The 20,086-nt window shown below is 38.6% G+C and overlaps 1 long non-coding RNA gene across 3 annotated transcripts; it reads right to left on the reverse strand.

Moving 5' to 3' along the window:
- Nucleotides 1-8,456: 8,456 nt before the first annotated feature.
- On the reverse strand, nucleotides 8,457-14,933 carry LOC103440393 (uncharacterized). Of its 3 annotated transcripts, XR_011572013.1 has the most exons (11): nucleotides 14,591-14,926; nucleotides 14,112-14,294; nucleotides 13,543-13,621; nucleotides 12,387-12,472; nucleotides 11,652-11,772; nucleotides 9,736-9,864; nucleotides 9,436-9,499; nucleotides 9,224-9,276; nucleotides 9,099-9,149; nucleotides 8,927-9,003; nucleotides 8,457-8,719 (listed from the first exon to the last, which is right to left on the reverse strand). It is a non-coding gene; the product is annotated as an uncharacterized lncRNA (long non-coding RNA). The 3 variants fall into 3 exon arrangements; XR_003776648.2 differs by lacking the exon at nucleotides 12,387-12,472 and having other exon boundaries at nucleotides 8,927-8,993; nucleotides 14,591-14,933; XR_011572012.1 differs by lacking the exon at nucleotides 12,387-12,472 and having other exon boundaries at nucleotides 14,591-14,933.
- Nucleotides 14,934-20,086: the final 5,153 nt, after the last annotated feature.

Below are 20,086 nucleotides of genomic sequence, written 5' to 3' on the forward strand. Positions count from 1 at the left end.
ATGATTTGGATGTAGAAAACACCCCTGGAAATTAACCAAGTTTTCCGGCGAGAGATCGGCGGCTTTGAGCCATTTTCCGGCCAACTCCGACCACAACCAAGGAAACCAAAGGTATATTTCGATTCCTTGTTCCTTGAACTTGAAATTGGTATATTAGATTGCTAGTTTTAGTTAAGTTTCAAAGCTAGGTGGAGTTGGAAAAGTTTCTCTGTCAAGATTCCCAAATTCCTACCCAAGCCCAAACTCGGATTCAAGCCTGGATTCGAACCAATCGACCCAAACCCATTTAGGAATTTGGAGGGAATATTCCGTTAACTTTCTAGTTAACTTTAACAAAATATTCCGTCTGAGGATGAAATTTTCCGTTAAAGTTAACTATTGACTTTTTCAAAATTTTCTCGGAAATCCTCCTAGGCCAATTTCAACACCCCAAGCTCGTTTTTGACATCCATTTAGTGTAATTCCAAAGTTTTAATGTAGTTGACCGCCGTGGCTGCTTGGTTGACCTTTTAGGATTGACCGTTGACATTTTCGTGGATTTTTTGCAAAATTTGATGGGGACCCTCCTTAGCATATTTCGACGCCCTGATTCCAAATCCACACTCTGTTTTTCCAAATTTAATATTCTTAGTGGAGTTTTACTAATGGGTCCCAATATTATGCTTAGATGCGATTACTATCGGAGACTCCGGCTATCCTAATTCGAATGGCTGCTATCCCGCAAGTATCTGTGAATGGGTCTTTACTTTTAAGTATTATATATTTATTTAGTTTCCATTTATACATTTGAAAAAGAATTCCTATGTATGCCTAGATTAGACTAATGTTTATAAGAATTAGCGAAATGACGGAATTTACGAAATTATTCCAAATCCTGTGAGATGCACAGATATGCATACTATTATGGGATGCTTTAATTATATTTGCAACCATGAATAGTGTTATGGTTGATTAGAATTATCGATTTACCATTATATGATCATAATTGTATTATCTGCTCATCGTGAGCTACACTGGTATTGTACTCGCCCGGACCAGGGCCAAATTTTCACGTATATGTTCACATTGCACTGTATGATCACTTCAGATCCATTGTAGGTGTCAGTCCTGTCTTAGATTGCTATAGGCAATTAGGACTCGTATGTGATGCGCATAGCGTCAGTCTTCACGTGATTGTAGTACTGAGCATAAATTGTCATTACACCCAGTCTCGTTCATGTCTGGATATCTCTACATGGACTTGTGTGTCAGCATGTGTCGATGAGCACTCGATATGACATGTTGTTTATGCGAGATTATGTGATATCGATCGTTATATGTTATTTACACATTTTGTGACATATTGAATTCTTGAGATATTGCAGGCTACGGTAAGTATTCTTATACAATATGTAGTATGTATATTTTGGAAACTATACTTGTTTTATGGCGAGGGGTTATTACGTTTTCAAAAAGGTTTTACAAAGTTTTATATTTAGGCCCACTCACTTTTTTTTTCGCCCCTCTAGGTTTTAGTGCTGAGCTTTCGTGTCGACGAGGATTCTTTGCAAATCTTGGTATAGGTGGTTACCTTTGATAGTATGATTCTCACCCTACTTTACTGTAATTTACTTCTGCTCTGACATCACGTGTGAAATGGGTTCATTCCCACTCACAAGTGCACTCTTCCATTTAGGCACTTTTAGGTTTAAATTTACTCACATGTTCCACACCTTTACAGTTTATGGCTTCGTCACCCTCTAGGTGTCAGCCAGCACCCCTCGATTCGGAGTCTAAGCGAACATTCCAGGTCGGGGTGTGCCAATTTGGTATCAGAGCATCAGTTTGGGCAATATTGCGTTCATCACATGCGTGATGCAAGCATTCTCAGTTCTTGAGCCTAATTTTTGAATCTTGCCACCTCGTCGAATACGAAAAATGTATTGGCTTTTTCTAAGTTTTGGGCATCTCAAACTACTTATCGATCTTCTAGAAGAACATTTTTGGCGACCGCCTCTAGACTTAAACAAACAACCTCGCTGCCAAGGAAAATCCCGATTTGGTATGAGTTAAACGCCCTGAAGCAGGGCTAATATATCAATAGTTGTGCACTACCGGAGAATTTCTCATCAATTCCACTACTATCCAATCATCTTTACCAACCCTTTCGAGATAGGAAACTAGAAATAATCTTGACTCCTTGACAGTACCCGTTAGAATACCACCTACTAGAATTCCTACAAAGTTTTACTTTTGTCAAAATTCAAAAAATATTTCGAGTGGCAATATGGTGCTATAGTGGTACATTCGATCGAAGAACATCTGGGGGACAATCACTTTTGGTCCCCGATAACACTAATCTTCTCAAACACACTAGTTATCATTCCTCATCTTCAAGAGGAAAATCGATTTCCGTTTAAGTCCATTCTAAGGTAAGTTATTAGCATATTTCTTTTTTGGGCCTTAGGACATTCCAATCGACACTAGTTCCCAGATTTTCTTTCGATGTTGTACTCATCATTTCGATAAGTATATGCTTGTGAGTATGAGATGTTATACCTTCAGGTTGCAAAAATCCCAAAAGCAGTAATCAATTTCTCCTAGAACTAATGAAACCATCTCATAGAACCAATTGCTTACTAGTTATCGGACACCATCCACCCGAACAGGATCTAACCTGTAATCAGCATACGGTGGCGCTACTAATTGACGATACTATTCGATATCCATAAATTATCAACCAGTATTCCGGTGGTATGATTTCTGATACCGGCCACATGCTAATATCTAGGAGTGATTGTGCTAGAATGCCGGTTCACAGTTTCAAGATAACGAACAATACCAAAATACCTTATATGCGTTAATTAGCAGCACAACTGATAGACTGATTTATGGTGACAACCTAAGCCAAAGAAATTAAAATCGTGGAAACTTAAGGGCAAGCCTTGTAGGAGGATAGTAAACTCGTTGTTGTTTTAACCACATTACCCATTTAGGTAATCCGAACATTATCGACCAGTCATCCCTGAGGTCACTTTCACAAACAAACATTAGAATTGGAGCACGAGTTAAGTTCCCGTTGTAAAAGAAAAATGAGTATTGAGAAAGTTACGAAAACCTGGTAGCACATGTCATAGAGAAAGGAAATAGTACTGTATGTTTCGAGGATGCATATCTTTGGCATCATTTCTCAAAATTTTACATAGGATACCACTGAAGCAGGAAGTAGAATGCACCATCAATCCACCTTGTTAACACTACACTTATTCTCCCTACCTCATACCGAACAACTCATTTGACATTGAGAAAACTTGGTTACAAAAGCTTACCGATTAGGAATTTAACCAAACACTTTATCTAGGGAACCTCAAACCTATTCGTGAAGGTGAAAGACTAAACCTTAGGATTGTACCTAAATTTTAGCAACTTAATTGGATGACGATTAAAACCGTTAACCCATACTTTGAATTGATGGTCTACCCGACAAACTTTTGGAACTCGAGTTTTCTTTCATAGCTTGTCGAATTCATAGTGGTCTTACCGATGACTTTCTCACTTACCCTAGCTTATCGAATTCATAGTGGTCTTACCGATGACTTTCTCACTTACCCTAGCAACAAGAGAAAATTTTCTAAACACCGACAATCCGCTTTATACCAAATTCCTCAAATATTACCTTTGTTTAGATTGGTACTTTTCTTAGGAGATGTGATCTCAGCAGATGACATTCTTGTCAATTTCCAAAAAGGTTGCAAATGTAGAAAAATTCGTATTCCACAAATTGTTGTGAAATATGCAATGTCCTTGGCCTTGTTGATTTTATTGGCAATTTGTTAGTGACTTTTCAGCAGTGGTATTTTTCCTTTCATGTTGGCCGAGGAAAATCAGTTTTGCTGAGACGTGGAATATTATTTAAGTTGTGACAACTGAGGTGTCGTCTATTTCCTACCCTTGTTCATACACCTTTTGATAACATCGAGAATTTTGAAATCCACAATTACGTTTCTTTGAATAATTTGGTTGTATGTAGTATGACGATGTATTGCTTATGTTTCCCACCGGTTGAAACCATATAAAGTGAACCAACTTACTCTTGACCTAGTGTCAACAATTACCATCTTTACTTGAAACCGAATGACACTTCTCTATGGCGAAGCATGTCCAAAATCTTTACCAATGTTAGACTTCTCAAATACATTTTCATTTGTAATGAGCTAAATTTCTGACAGCAGCGATGGAAGAACTAAATCAATGTCTACGATTGCACTATCGTGTATTACCCCGGTTGTGCAAACGTAATTATTGTTCACCGTAGTAAAAGATGAATCTACCTTTGAACACCTTCAGCCTGTCTTATCCTAATTCAGTTGGAATTCATGAGTATTGATATGACGTTACTTACGAATCCTTAAGAAATTGTTCGAGTGGTTATAATCACTTACTGTATTTGAATAGAGATGGGAAATATCACCATAAGCTCCCAGTACGAGGTATCTTGGACATGTGGAGATTATGATGATGTTTCAATGATTATAGATCGACTTGACAAATCAACTCACTTTCCGCTGGTCCAAATGGACTGTATTGTAGATCTCTTGGAAAAATTGCTCATTCTTGAATTTATCGGGTTTTCTGGCATTTCGATCAGCATCTACTCTGACCATGATTCCATATTCACTTTCTGTGCTAGAAAGCATTCTAGTTAACCTTAGGAACGTGCCTACCCTATTGCGCTTCGTATTATTCTTGAAACAGACAAACCGTCTAAGTGAAATGCTCGGACGTTGAAATTTAGTTGCGATCATTAATTCTTCAATCACCCAAAAAATAATCTATTGATCGAACCTTTACCGTTCCTGATATTCCAAAAGCTACAGCTGTAATGAGATATATGTATTTAATGCAGTTACGTTATACTCTAGATTTGATGGACTTGTTCTGACTCTCAAATTCTTGACTGTTCTTTTAGCTTCTCGACATAGTTTTTCGCAAAATCCAAGAGAAATTCAATATGAATATGCTCACTATGGCGTTGCGAACTGCATTGTTAGGCTACATGGTGTATGTGTCACTACTGTATCTCACTGTGATACGTGCTTCACTTCCAAGCCTTGAGAAGTCTTCTTGAAGGCTATGAGTACAAAGTTATTGTCGGATACCACACTTCACCCTTAGACTAATAGCCAATCTGAACGAACTATCCAAACCTTCATGGCATGTTGCGTTTATCCGTTCTATAGTTTTAGGATGATTGTAGTAAACACTTATATTTGTTAGAGTAGCGTGTAACGATGCTTATTATTCCAGTTTGGGTGTGATATCGTTTAAAGCGTTGTATAGAGATTTTATGCACAATACATAATTGACGGAAGAGTATTGCAAACAGGTATTTGAAGAATTGAATTTACAACGTAGCAAATTTGTGTGCTATTGACGTTATCACCCGATGGGGTAGTACGTGTACGCAATTGAGGCATTAACCGGACGATTTATGTGTATTTTCCAGTGAGGGGCATGATTATAATATTGCACCCTCGGGAATTATTTGCTTGCTTATCGTGACAAAAGTGAGTTGTCAGTATTGCGGGTTGCAAATTGTAATATCGATAACTTATTCGTTGGATTTGTTAAGCAAGCGGATAAGTAGGCCCGTCTACGTTAGTATTTTGATTTATTTATTTATCTATTGTTGGGCTTGACCCAAAAGATACTACACTTATTCTCAGAGTATGTGATGCTACGAATGCATAGGTGAAAATTTTTCAATTTTTAATTTTAATTTTGATACAATTATTTTAACTTTACCTTATTACATATGTATTTTGACGATATGTTACTATATATCTATTTTTAACTTTATGTTTTAATAAAGGATTTCATATTTAAGTATTTTACTAAAGGAGAACGAAAGTATGAGTTTGGAGTCACAAAAGAGGAATCATTGCAATCCTATCGCGACGGAATGACATTCTCTTTTATGCAATTGCCCTAACTTGATTTCTTCCTTATATATACATATATTTTTCTCCCTATCTTCTTTGAGTATTTTATGTATAACAAGTGATTTCAAATTTCGGGGATGAATTTTTTTTTAAGGTGGGTAGATTGTAACAACCCGTCCCTAATTTTACGGCTTTATTAATCTTAAAAGTATAAAATTACGAAAATACGCTTTGACGAGAGATTGTTGACTTTCGTTGACCGTCTTTTCGTGACGTGTGTGAGCTGTTATTTTACCATATTCTCGAAATACTCGACGGTACGAACGCGTAGGCTCGAGCGGAATCGAATTTGGAGTTACGATGAAGATTTTATGACCTCCTCTCAGGTCCTCCTTGTCTCCATGTCCTCTCCTTCCCACTCTCCCGAACCCTCTCTCATTTGTCGCCACCTCATTACACTCTCTCTTTCTCTAACTTTCCCCGTCTCTCCCTCAGCTCTCTCGCTTGCCTCTCTCTACAAGTATAGAGATATCCAACCACCGACACACTCCCACTTCGACGAGCTTCGTCGACACCAACACACACCTACCAATTTTCTGGACGAGCCACTACTTAGAGGATATCACTAAACTAAAAAACGTGTGTGGAATTGAACCACCATCGATGCCATTTTCTCCAGCGATTTATCGTCAATTTCCGGTAAGGTGAATCTTGGAAAACCCTTGATTTTTTTCCCATCTCGCTATCCTAAGTCTGATTCTTAGGTTATATCTGTGTGTTGGTGATGATTTGGACGCAGAAAACACCCCTGGAAATTAACCCAGTTTTCTGGTGAGAGATCCAGCGACTTTGAGCCATTTTTCGGCCAACTCTAGCCACGACCGAGGAAACCAAAAGTATATTTCGATTCCTTTTTCCTTGAGCTTCAAATTGGTATATTAGATTGCTAGTTTTAGTTGAGTTTCAAAGCTAGGTGGAGCTGGAAAAGTTTCCCGACCAAGATTCCCAAATTCTGACGGATGTAGCGGCAACCGGCATGAGAAGAAGAATAAGAGAAAAAAAAAAAAAAAAGGCCCAAGCCCTAACCCGAATTCAAGCATGGATCCAAATCAGATTCAAGCCAAGATATGAGTTGGATCCAATCTCGAATCCGAACCAACCGACCCAGACCCATTTAGAAATTTGAAGGGAATATTCTAGGAATATTCTGTTAACAATATTTCATCTGAGGATGAAATATTCCGTTAAAGTTAACTGTTGACTTTGGTTGACTTTTTCAAAATTTTCTTAGAAACCCTCCTTCAAAATTTTGTTAGAAACCCTCCTAGGCCAATTTCGACACCCCGAGTCCGTTTTTTACATCCATTTAGTGTAATTCCAAAGTTTTAACGTAGCTAAATGCCAGGACGGCTCGGCTGACCTTTTAAGGTTGACCATTGAGTTTTTGTAAAATATGTCGGGAACCCTCCTTAGCGTATTTCGACACCCTAATTCCAAATCCACTCTTCGTTTTTCCAAATTTAATGTTCTTAGTGGAGTTTTACTAATGGGTCTCAATATTATGCTTAGATGCGATTACTATTGGAGACTCTGACTATCCTAGTTCGAACGGCTGCTACCTCACAAGTATCTATGAATGGGTCTTTACTTATAAGTATTATATATTTATTTAGTTTCCATTTATACATTTGAAAAAAAATTTCATACGTATGCCTAGATTAGACTAATGTTTATAAGAATTAGCAAAATGACAGAATTTACGAAATTATTCCAAATCCAACGGGATGCACAGGTATGCATACTATTATGGGATGCTTTAATTATATTTGCGGCCATGAATAGTGTTAGGATTGATTAGAATTATCAATTTACCATTATATGATCATAATTGTATTATCTGCTCATCGCGTGCTGCACTAGTATTGTACTCGCGCGAATCAGGACCAATCTTTCACTGTGTATGTTCACATCGCACCGTACGTTCACTTTGAATCCATTGTAGGTACTAGTCCTATCCTAGCTTGCTATAGGTAATTAGGACTCGCATGTGATTCGTATAACGCCAATCTTCACGTGGTTATAGCACTTGAGCGTAAATCATCATTACACCCAATCTCAGTCATGTCAAAATATCTCTGCATGAACTTATGTGTCAACATGTATCAATGAGCACTCGATATGACATGTTTATGCGAGATTACACGATCTCAGTCATATGTTATTTACGCATTTTGTGACGTATTGAATTCTTGAGATATTGTAGACTACGGTAAGTATTCTTAGACTATACGTACTATATATATTTTGAAAAATATACTTGTTTTACAGCGAGAGTTTATTAGGTTTTGAAAAGATTATACAAAGTTTTGCCTTTAGGCCCGCTCACCTTTGTTTTTCACCCCTCCAGATTTTAGTGCTGAGCTTTCGTGTCGATGATAATTCTTAGCAAATCTTGGTATAGGTGATTACCTTTGATGGTATGATTCTCACCCTATTTTACGGTATTTTACTTATGCTTTGACATCACATGTGAAATGGGTTGAAGTGTGTCACCCTGTATAGAATTTTCAATACATGTCTACTCAAGAGAACATGGAAGTCAGATTTATTGATACATAATAAAAGAAATTCCTTATGCATTAGAAACAATTTCAAATGAGAAGCTCACTCTGGAGACTGAAAGTAACATGCTCAGGTTCACCACCATATTCACTTTTTCCTTCTCCATGCACTTAAATTCTTCCTCAACCTTTAAGAAGTCATTGTGCAGTTTGCTATTGCACTGTTGCAACCTTGCCCTGCTCAGGAAAACACAAAAGTAAGATTTATAGATACATAATAAGAGAAATTCCTTATGTAATTAGCAACAATTCCAAATAAGAAGCTCGCTCTAGAGACTGAAAGTTGACTCCTTAACATGCTCAGATTCTCCACCGTATTAACTTTTTCCTCCTCCACGAACTTAAATTTTTCGTCAACTGTTAAAAAGTCGTCGTGATGCTTACTACTGTACTGTTGCAAGCTTGCAATGTATTCTTGTGATCGTTTGCACATATCATTCAGTGAAGTTATCTGCAGAGCTCTGAAAAAAATAATTTTCAGATTAAAGCATTTGTAAAGAAACTCCGTACCTGCCATGGAAGCAAAAGAAGGAAAAGAATGCATATTCTACTTTACCTTCTGAATAACACTTGAAAGCTCATTTTGAACTCTCCTGTGCTCTGTAGCCTGGTACACATATTAAATCATTTAATAATCTAGAGAAATTAACCAAACTCACCCACATTGAATGTCAAACCCACCTACAACCAAAATGCTTATGGATCTCTTCAGCTGTTCTAGGGTTTCTTCACTCCTGTAACATAATGCAAAAATACCCACATCAATACTACCTAAGCTCTGTAATTCGTATGGAAAACTTGTATATAACCAACCTACTCTTTTCAAAAGGAATTCGGTGTAATAAAAAAGAAAAATAAAAAAAATAAAAAGAAAAACAACAACAACAACTTACTATTTCTTATGACTAATTCCAATTGCCCTTTAGGCTCCCTAGCTTTTGAACCTCCATGGTCACACTCACGAATCCACAACCATGAAACCAAAGTCATTACTTTGGCAAATAAACATAACCAAAAACAAAAACAACTAAATTTTTCAAATGGGTTTATCCCCAAAATTACCAGCCGAGTTGCTGAAAACTGTGATATGGGGTCCGAAAACCAATTTGCACTGCTCCAACGAAGACCCAAGAGGAACCACAATTTGATTCCAATTAACAAAGAAGCAAAAACAATAAATAATGGGTATATACCTGTAAAAGAGTGACCTGTGCTGAGAGGGTGGTTGCCTCAGTCTGAAGCTTCAGCAGCATTCTCTCCAGCTCATTCGTATACCTCACTTTTCTCTCCTACCTCACAGCTGATTGCCTATTAGCTAAATCCTACAAAACCAAAAAATTGAAAAACCACAATTGCTCATTCAATATAATAATAATATCAGTGTTTTAAAGAACTCGCCTCGGGGCGCGCCTAGGGCGCCCTTGAGGCTGGGCGCCATGACAAACGCCTCAGTTTTGCTGGAGTGGGCGAAAGGCTTCGCCGGAGCCGCCTAGGCACCGCCTCAGCCGCCTAGGCGCCGCCTCAGCCGCCTAGGCGGCGCCCAGTGGGTTTTTTTTTTTTTTTTTTTTTTTTTTTTTTTTTTTTTTACTCCCAAACCCAAATTTTGGGCAGGATTTTATATAATTGATGTGTGTGCTGTCTACGTGCATTGTTATATGTGTGCTCATTATGCTTTTCATCCTCTATTTTATACATACATAATATAATATATGTATATATATGTGTGTATATATATATTTATAATATATGTGTGTGCTCAGGTGATTATTGATTAATAATCTCTCTTTTTAATATAATATATGTGTATGCTCAGTGTATATATTAAAAAATTTAGGTCCCGTGAGGCTTCGCCTCACGCCTCACGCCTCACGCCTTACGCCTAGGCCAGGCTTCCCCTCGGACGCCTCGCCCACGCCTCACGCTTTTAATACATTGAATAATATCCACAAAAATAACCCAAAAATTCAAGACAAACACACACAAGTACAAATAAAAATTAGAAAGTGTTACCCTTCCCAACACAAACTTCAACCACAAAAATTTGCTAGATAGACCAAAAGAAATTCCCAAAATTTAAGCAAATGCAATTTCTAAAGATTTTGCAGAACAGAAGGCCAATTTCCCCCAGTTTAATTTTCATAATTACAAAATAATTGCAAGCAATTTAATCAACAGTAGTAGAGCAGAAAAACCTAAAAACAACAGAAAGAAAACCTCAAAATCTTAGTAAAATGAAGAACAAAAATCACTAATCACAACCAAAATTAATAAAAATAATAAACTAGTATGCATGAAAGACAGAAATAATCAGTGAGAGGGAGGAAATCGATTTCTGAAGGAGCTCTTTCGTTCGAATCCAAGTCGAGCATGAAGGAAAAGGTGGAGGAGGAAACTCCAAACCTTGAGAACTTGGTCTTCTGGGAAGCGAGTCGAGGAGCACAACCAAGCTTGAGAGAACTAAGAGCGAGACAGGGTGAGTTTGAGAGCAACAGAAGAGAGATTTGTGAGAGAAGTGGAAACAAAATGAAAAATCGAGAAGATATGTTCAAAATATAGGGTCGGTCGATGATCGACGCGTGGATCAAATGGGCAAAACAGCCATTTGACTGTACAAATGAGGAAACAGCAAAGGAAAACGGAGGAAAAACAGAGGGGCAAAACAGTCCACCCACTGGTCATCAACAGTACCCCTGAAACTGAGTTTTAGTATATAGGACTAGAATTTGTACCTGAGCGTTGTTGCGGGATTCAAAACTATATGAAAGATTATGCAATTTCAATCTTCATAAACAATGTTTGAGTCAAAAACTGAGTTACATTGCCAATGCAAATTATACACAACCTCATCATGAATGAAACAAATTTAAATTTCAAAAGAGAAACCTATTTCGTCTATTAAAAATATTACAAAGTTCTTTGGATACGAAAAAACACAAATTGCTTCCTATCTAAAAACATTAATGAGAAATGTTGTTTCCTGCAACACTAAAAGTTGTCCTCTGCTATGTTGGTCATTAAGAAAGCATCCTAGGCAAGGGGAAAAAAATTGAAATAAATTTATAAACAGTAGAATTATATCATGAACAAAATAAGGATAAAGCGTGTTTACCTAGTGTTTTTGTGTGCAGAAAAAAGTCTGATTTGCATGAAATGGAGATGACCTTCTCTGGCAATTCTATAGGACGCGATCAAACTTTTGTGCGTTTTCAACTTGCCTTGCAACCAAGTTTCTACAAAAACAGATCGAATTCGAGAAAGTAATTAGACCAAGGCATAATATAAGAAAAAGTATAGAAAATATAAACCACATATACCACTTATTATACTACTTTGTATTCCGAATACACCTGAAAATATATCGATTTCTAGTGAATAGTTCGGTTCCAATTAATTCCACTTTAGTTTCTTTCAAACCCTTCAACTTATCCTTGACTTTTTTTAACGGCATTATAATTAAGAGTTAGTTTCCATCAAATCCTTCAACCAATCCCACCAATACCTGTCTAACCCTTCATAATCCCAATTTTACTCTCTTAAACCCTCTAACCTAACCTTGACTTTGTTTTTACAGCTCTTTCATTTAAAAGCTTATTTTCTCTACAAAATCATAATAGTTTCTGTCTTACATCACATTTTAAACTCTTGATAACATTAATTTCCATCTCAAATCAGAATGAACCTCCAACGTTAGAAATATGAGTAAAAAAATTGTTTACTAAAAGAATTTGCCAATTCTAATTAACAACTGTTAATCAAACTGTAAAAGCAACATATGAGTTTTTCCAACTTCAACCATAGAACCAACAGCGAGAATCCAATTGGAAATGGAATAGACCAAACAGACCATGAAGATTACACAATCAGAAGATGATATATTTGAAGGAGAAGAGTTCATTGCATAGTATGATGACAGCCGATCAACAGCAGAAACTGAGAAGAGCGAAGAACTTGGCCTCAGATTTTCTCCAGAATAATTGAAAAAATAAATAAACTTAACATGTAGGAATGATGCTGTTATTTTCTCCAAACAATAAGCATCATCTCTTAAAATATTAAAAATAATTTATGTGCATTTCATTCATATTTCTATTCACATCATAAACGTAAATCTCAAAACACAACTCATGAAACAACTTTTCTTACTAAACCCTAGAACACATTTTAAAATTTTTAAAATAGTTCTCATTTTTTGTTTTTTATATACTTATCCACACTAATGACCGAGCAATCTAGCGAAGATCACAAAAAGTGACCGTTTTCACTACCTAGGATCTATCTTGCAAGAGAACGGAGAATTAGATGGAGATCTCAACCATAGAATACAAGCTGGATGGATGAAGTGTAAGAGTGCATCCGGCGTGTTGTGTGACCGTCGTAGGCCACTGAAGCTCAAGGGAAAATTTTATAGGACGGCAATAAGGCCAGCGATGTTGTATGGCACAGAATGTTGGGCGGTGAAGCATCAACGTACACAAAATGGGTGTAGCGGAGATGAGGATGCTTCGTGGGATGTATGGGCACACGAGAAAGGATAAGATTGGGAATTAGGATATCCGAGGTAAAGTAGGAGTAGCCAAAATTGAAGGAAATATGAGAGAAAATCGGTTCCGGTGGTTTGGACATGTGCAAAGAAGGCCTACTGACGCTCCGGTTCGAAAATGTGACTACGGGACAGAGGTTCGGGGCCGAAGGAGTAGAGGAAGACCTAGGAAAACTTTGGAAGAGACCCTAAGAAAAGACTTGAGTACTTGGATCTAACGGAGGACATGACACAAATGAGCGCAATGGCGTTCTAGGATTCATATAGCCGACCCCACTTAGTGGGAAAAGGCTTTGTTGTTGTTGTTGTTGTTGTTATAAATTTTCACATCAATCTTTAGAAAGTAATTTTTTATATAATTATTTAAAATATGCTGTATAAAACATACTTATTGCTTCCACTTAAGAAAACTGAAAACACAAAATGAATTAAACTCGGAGATTAAAGTAAGTTCCCTTACCAAATAACTGAAGCCAAATTGACACAGAAGCATATCAACGTTGCATCGTCACAGGTACACCATTAGCAACGTTGCTTTACTGATTCAAACATAAACATGAATGAATTAAAAGCGTTAAAAAATGAAATAACACTTCAATTCTTTGCTAAATTCATTCATGCGTTTCTTAAATTTAATTCAGCTTATAAATTTTCACATCAATCTTTAGAAAGTAATTTTTTATGTAATTATTTAAAATATGCCGTATAAAACATACTTATTGCTTCCACTTAAGAAAACTGATAACATAAAATGAATTAAACCTCGAAGTAGTTCTCCTAATGAATTTTCAAAACAACGATACAGTACAGAAGAGAAGATTGACCAAATGAAAGTACAAAACCGTATGTCTGCTGAACTGGTTCCCAACTTAATGCTTAGTTTTATGTTGCATGTAGACTTCTCTACATTGGGATATACATATGTACATAATAATTATATATACACACACACACACATATGTAAATACTTATAGCAGGGAAGAAACTAACACAATAATATAGCAATTGCTAGGAAAATGACAGATGTACATATTTTACTGAGAGAATATGATGAAAGAGGATTCTTTTATCGATCAGCGACATTCTGCTTATTCCGTAGAATTAGAACGTCGGAAATGAATCCGAGGTAAGGAAATATAGTAGTGGCGAATCCAAGATCAGCGGCCTCGGAGAGTTAGTTCGAGCGCATATTCGGATATCCAAGAATGGGACCTGCAGGGGGGGTGTTTGTGAAAAAAAAAACACATTTGTGAAAAAAATACAGGGAAGAAGAAATCAAAACTAAAACCAGAAAATACAGAACAATCAAAACAAAAACCCACACAAAAATGAAGAAAGTCAGAGAATCCAGAGCAAGATTAGAATTTGGAAGAAACCCCATTTGAGAAAAACCCGCAAAGATGAACAAAAGTAGCATCAAGATTAAAAGCAGAGCAATCAGAACAAAACCCATATGAGAAATAGCCACAAAGATGAAGAAAAAAAGAATCTTGGGGTTTGGGATATACCTGAATGAAGCAGTCATGGAAGAAGAGGCGCAGTACCTGAGCAGAGACATTCTTCTGGTGGGTGTAATCTGCGTCATCGTCGACCTCACAATGGTCTCAGTTTCTGGGCAAGTCTCGTTGTAGAAATCGTATTCAAGATCCAATTGACCTCCATCATTCATCTCCTCAATGACGAAATCTTGGCCGCCATCGGAAGAAGCCAGAGAAACCAGATTGACCAGTGGCTCTTGGGCGGAGGAGGAGGCGAAGAGAAGCAGGGAAACACGAAGGATTGATGCAGGGAGAAAAGCACAGAAATAGAGAGGAAGAGAAGGGGAAAAGCGACGGAAGAAAATGGAAGAGCACCTTCCCACAAAAATGTTACTTATTTGACAGCAATGCAATAGGGCAAAGTTGAAATAACAAAAAAGAAGCAGGGGTGAAAATGGAAGAACACTTGGATTTTAGTATGTATAAATAGAAAGCCTTTAAGGGAAAGGATTCTATTTTTAAAACAAAAAATATAGAGACCCCTCTTAATCGTTAGATTTGATTTTAATGAAATTTTTGTAGTTGAGATTCTATGGCCTATGATTTAATCTCAACCACAGAATTTCATTAAAGCCAGATCTAATGGTCAAAAAGATGTCCCTTTTTTTTTTAAATGAGAATCTCTTCTCTTAGAGGGCCTGTATATAAATACATGTACACATATCTATCTGTGCATTTATATATAAACACACATATAACACATAATTAAACTAATAGAATTTTATTCGTTCATCACAATAAAGTTACATCATCAAAATAACACAATAATACAATAATCAAATAGAGTCACTTAGTACTACGGTCTGATGACATTTCTCTTCACTTGGAAGTGAGAGATCTTAGGTTCGAATCTCGTGGATGGCGAATTCGATACCAAATTAGGTTGCTCATTGCATGGCTTAACCGAACTCCCCTTCCCCTACTCAAAAAAACAAAAATAAAAAAAAATAAAAAACCAAATAGAGAAAACAAAACAAATTAAACTCCTAAACCCAAATTAATTTCAACTCTTTAACACCTTTTTCTTAGTATTAGAATCATGCTATGGGGCATCAAACCAACTCCATTTTTATAAGGCTTGGATTTTTTCAGAGCCGTTGGGCATCACGCTTCTTTGGTTCCTTTAGGTACCATTTGGTACTTGGGACGGGACGGAACGGAGTGAGACGAAGCGTTCCGTCCCACGTTTGGTGCGTTCACAGGACAAATTTTGAGTGAATTTTCGTTCCGCCTTACCCCTTGGAATGACTTGTTCCACATCCGTGGAACACAAAATTATAACCTCTTCGTCTCCTTCTTCTTCCTCCTTGTTTCCATCCGAAGACATCTTTGCTCCCTCTTCGTTCCATCCCGTCATGTCCTGTCTCATCCCGTCTGCATACCAAATGATACCTTAGCTTTTGGGGTTGTAGAACCATATCCGCTCATCTTGATCACTAAAATCTGTTGTAACATACACTACTACATAATAGGGGTGGGCACGAGTAGGTTTGGGTCGGTTTTGGGCCAAAATTGAAACCAAATCGACCTAGTTGGTTAGGCCAAAATTACAAACCAAAACCAACCAAGCTGGGTCTAAAACCGATCAACCCAACAGTGATGGGTTGGTTTGGGTCGATTCTTGGTTTGTGTGTGTTGAACAAAAAAAAAAACATATGAAAAAATAGAGTCCATACAAATTGGGTCAAACTATATGGTAAAACAAAAATGTAATCTAGCCCAAAAAATGAGGATAGGCTTTACATACAAATACATCCAGGAATAATAAAATAAAATAAATAATTTATATTTTTTCCTACAAAAGGGGGGAAGTAACGTGCAAAAAACAGGTGCTCCCCCATTTTCTGCAACAAAAAGAAACGTGGAGTCAAAAAGGGGGGTTAACAGAAAGTGGCAGGAGGTCATGGCTTCCATCTCCCCCCATGTAACAAATTCTAGAGCCTTATTAGGATGCCTATAAATAGGCATCAGCTACAGCAAGAGAGAAGGACAAAAAAAAAGGAGGGTACTCTGCAGAAATTGAGAGACAGAAGAGTGCAGTGAAGACGATAGAGAAGGAGAGGCAAAGCAAGAGAGCAAAGGCAAAAGAGAAATAGAAGAAGAAAAAAAATAAAAAAGAAGATATCAAGTGTTACCCACAAGAACAAAGAGCAAGAAAAGCTACAAAGCATTTAAAGGTATAAATCTATCCTTCTAAATCTTTCTTTGTATGGTTTATCTCGGCTTTGCAGGAAAAAAAAAGCAATTTGTTTCTTCAACGTCTCCCATCCCCAGTCCCATGAATTTCTTCGGGGTGATCTAAACCACCCCGTGAAGTTCCAATCAATATAAGTGGTCCGTTTCCCGCCGCTGCTGTCAATCCTATGAATTTCTTCGAGGTGGTCTAAACCATCTCGTGAAGTTCCAACCAGGTCTAGGTGATCACTGCACTACGGCAACACCACCGCTCTTCAACCGTTGTCTCCATTAGTCATCTGGAAGAAGCCCAAGGGAAGTGCAGTTCATGATCCGAAGGTGATGAAACCAAAGGATATAGTTGGGCACGCCAGTCCAGACCATCAATAAATTTGATGAAGGCTTGAGTAAGAAGATGGTAGCGGTGTGAAATAGCTAAAGAAGGCAACATTGCAATAAACCGCCAATGTCAGACGGAAGCCCAAATAGAGACAGCAGCTGCGCCATGTCTTCACCATCATCGACACCCTGCAACTTGTGATATCCAACGGAGATTTCATCAAAACACAGTACCAAACCGTTTTCCCACAACCTCCTGCAGCCTCTTGGGTGTCTAAAGAAGTTTTCGACATCTCTCTTTCTCTTTTCAGAGATGCAACGAAGAAGAAGCCGTCGCTCTGCATGTTTGAACAAGTGGAGAACAAGAACCCAACATGCCCAGCTATGGTCCTGAAGCTTCTTTCGGTCGACGGGCCATGGTCGTCTTCAAAAGCTTTTAGCGTTCTTCATTAAGACTGTTTGTACCATACCTGACCAATCCCGAAACTACTGAGCATCGGTCAACGTTATACTGTCAAGGACCTAGAAGAGTTTCCCTCCAACCAGGAGGCCAATTAAAGTGCGACACGTGTCGACATCAGAAGCCAATCATAGCGCGACACATCTCAACATCAGAAGTCAATCACAACACGATACGTGTCAATGTCAGAATGAAACTAGAAACTCTCTTCTATAAATAAAGATCATTCTCTCACAATATTTCCTAATGTCATTTATACTAAATCATTCACTTGTACTCATTAAAGGAGAGCTTGAACCTATGTACTTGTGTAAACCTTTCACAATTAATGAGAACTCCTCTACTCCGTGGACGTAGCCAATCTGGGTGAACCACGTACATCTTGTGTTTGCTTCCCTGTCTCTATCCATTTACATACTTATCCACACTAATGACCGGAGCAATCTAGCGAAGGTCACAAAGTTAACACTTTCTGTTGTACCAAAGTCCTCACTAATTTTGTGCATCAACATTTGGCGCCGTATGTGGGAACGACACTTATTCCCATTCTCTTCAGCTTTGTCAAGCTGGTTTCCACCATTCGTACACTCTCTTTTGACCAGGCATCCCTCTCCAACATGGGGAGCGAAGGAAGCCACAGCACACAAAATGACACCCCTATTGCACCAAGTGCAAAGCAACGAAAGAATGAAGGAAAGAGGGTTACTCTTCAAGCTAAAGTCGATGAGCTAGAAGCTCAGAACAACAAGATAGCAATGAAGAATGAGGTCCTCCAGGAGCAGTATGAGAAGCTCTTTGAAACACTCCATGAAATTAGGCGTACTCAAACACACGAGCTCATTGCCCCTGTGGACATCAACCATCATCTAGGTGTTTTCCAACACGGAGGGTCACATTCCTTCAACATGGGTATCCCTGATGAAGAGCGAGCTAATCATCAAAACATTGATCAACATGAGACATCTCTCAACCCAGCTGCTTCAACCTGAAGCAAGAGAAGTGGAGGAAGACACCTCCTTGCAGAAGGGTTGGAAGGATCAAAAGCCGTTTATCGTGACTGCCGAGACTTCCTAAAGTAACGTTGAAAGAATCCCCTCCACATATGCTCGAAGATCAATGACCCAAGGGTTCCTAAAAGACTCGATCCCTTCCCACGACCTAGGTTAGCTGCCAATCTAGGGAAGGAACAACAGGTCCCAGAGGAACATGAAAGTACAGGGGACTTTGAAGTATTCCGACAGACTCGCCCTAGAAGTCAGTACGGCGAGTCCAAGGAAAAATTGCACGCCTTTGCTCAAACTTTCCTACTTCCAAGAGGCAATTGAGACTTACGAAAGAAAATACCAGTGGTACATGAGTCCACTCAGGATCCCCTTGTCCTACAGCTCCTTGAGGAAGTAAACAAGTTGAAGGCCGAACGTCAGGCTGAGATACCTGACTGGAACCAACCCAGGCCTGGCCCTCTCACAAGGAGGATCCTTGACACCCTCTTCAAGCGAAGACAAAACAAAAGCTTGGTTTACAACTATATACTCGAAGGGAGGACCCAATTGAAAACCTTAACCTCTTTGAGTCCACCATGGCATATCAGATGCACACCGACGAAGAGCGATGTCTTCTCTTCCCCTCCACCCTCTGGCGGAGCTCTAAACTGGTATTGCCGTCTTCCACCTAAGACAGTAGACTCATTTGAGGAATTGAGGAAACTGTTTGTCTCTCAACACATCTTCCAGACCGATCGCTTGCATTCTGCAGATGACTTGTACACTATTTGCCAGAAGCCGAACAAGTCACTACGAGAGTATGCTGGTCGTTTCAACCATGAGTATTCTCACTACGCTGAGGCAGATGACAAGACCACCTTCAAGGCCTTCACGGCAGGGCTACGTGATTGTTTCTTTAAGTACATGATCAATGCCAACACTTGGAAGACTTACTCTGAGGTGATGGCACAAACTTACAACCATGCCTCTGCCGAGGCAAGGACATATCAAGGGAAACCCCCCACAACCACCCCTTATCAGCAAGTAGGGAGTGGAAGCCAGATCAAACCAAATGAGAAGACCTCGACCTTCCAAACGGCAGCGGTGCCTCCCCCTGCCTTACTTAATACTTCGTCAAGTCAACAGACATATCAATCTCAAGGCAAAAGGAAAGATTTCTATCCTCACCAGTCTCATTTTAGTAAAAAGAGTAAAGGACACTACCGCGATAACCAATGGTATCGCCATGATAATCCCCAACCCTAGGCAGTCAACACAGTGGGTCAAGCACGTGTCAGGATAACCCCTACCCCAAGGTATGAGGCATACACACCTTTGAACGCCACATGCGTGGCCATTTACCCCAGCATAACACACTTGATACCGAAGCCAAAGCCGAGGCACCCGGATTACAAGCCCATGAAAAACATGGGCACGTTTTACTGCTACCACGAGCATAACGGCCATGACGGTGAATAGTGTATCACCCTTCGTGATCATATTGAAACT

This window comes from Malus domestica, chromosome 10 (assembly GCF_042453785.1).
Source record: "Malus domestica chromosome 10, GDT2T_hap1".
NCBI classification, from domain to species: domain Eukaryota; kingdom Viridiplantae; phylum Streptophyta; class Magnoliopsida; order Rosales; family Rosaceae; genus Malus; species Malus domestica.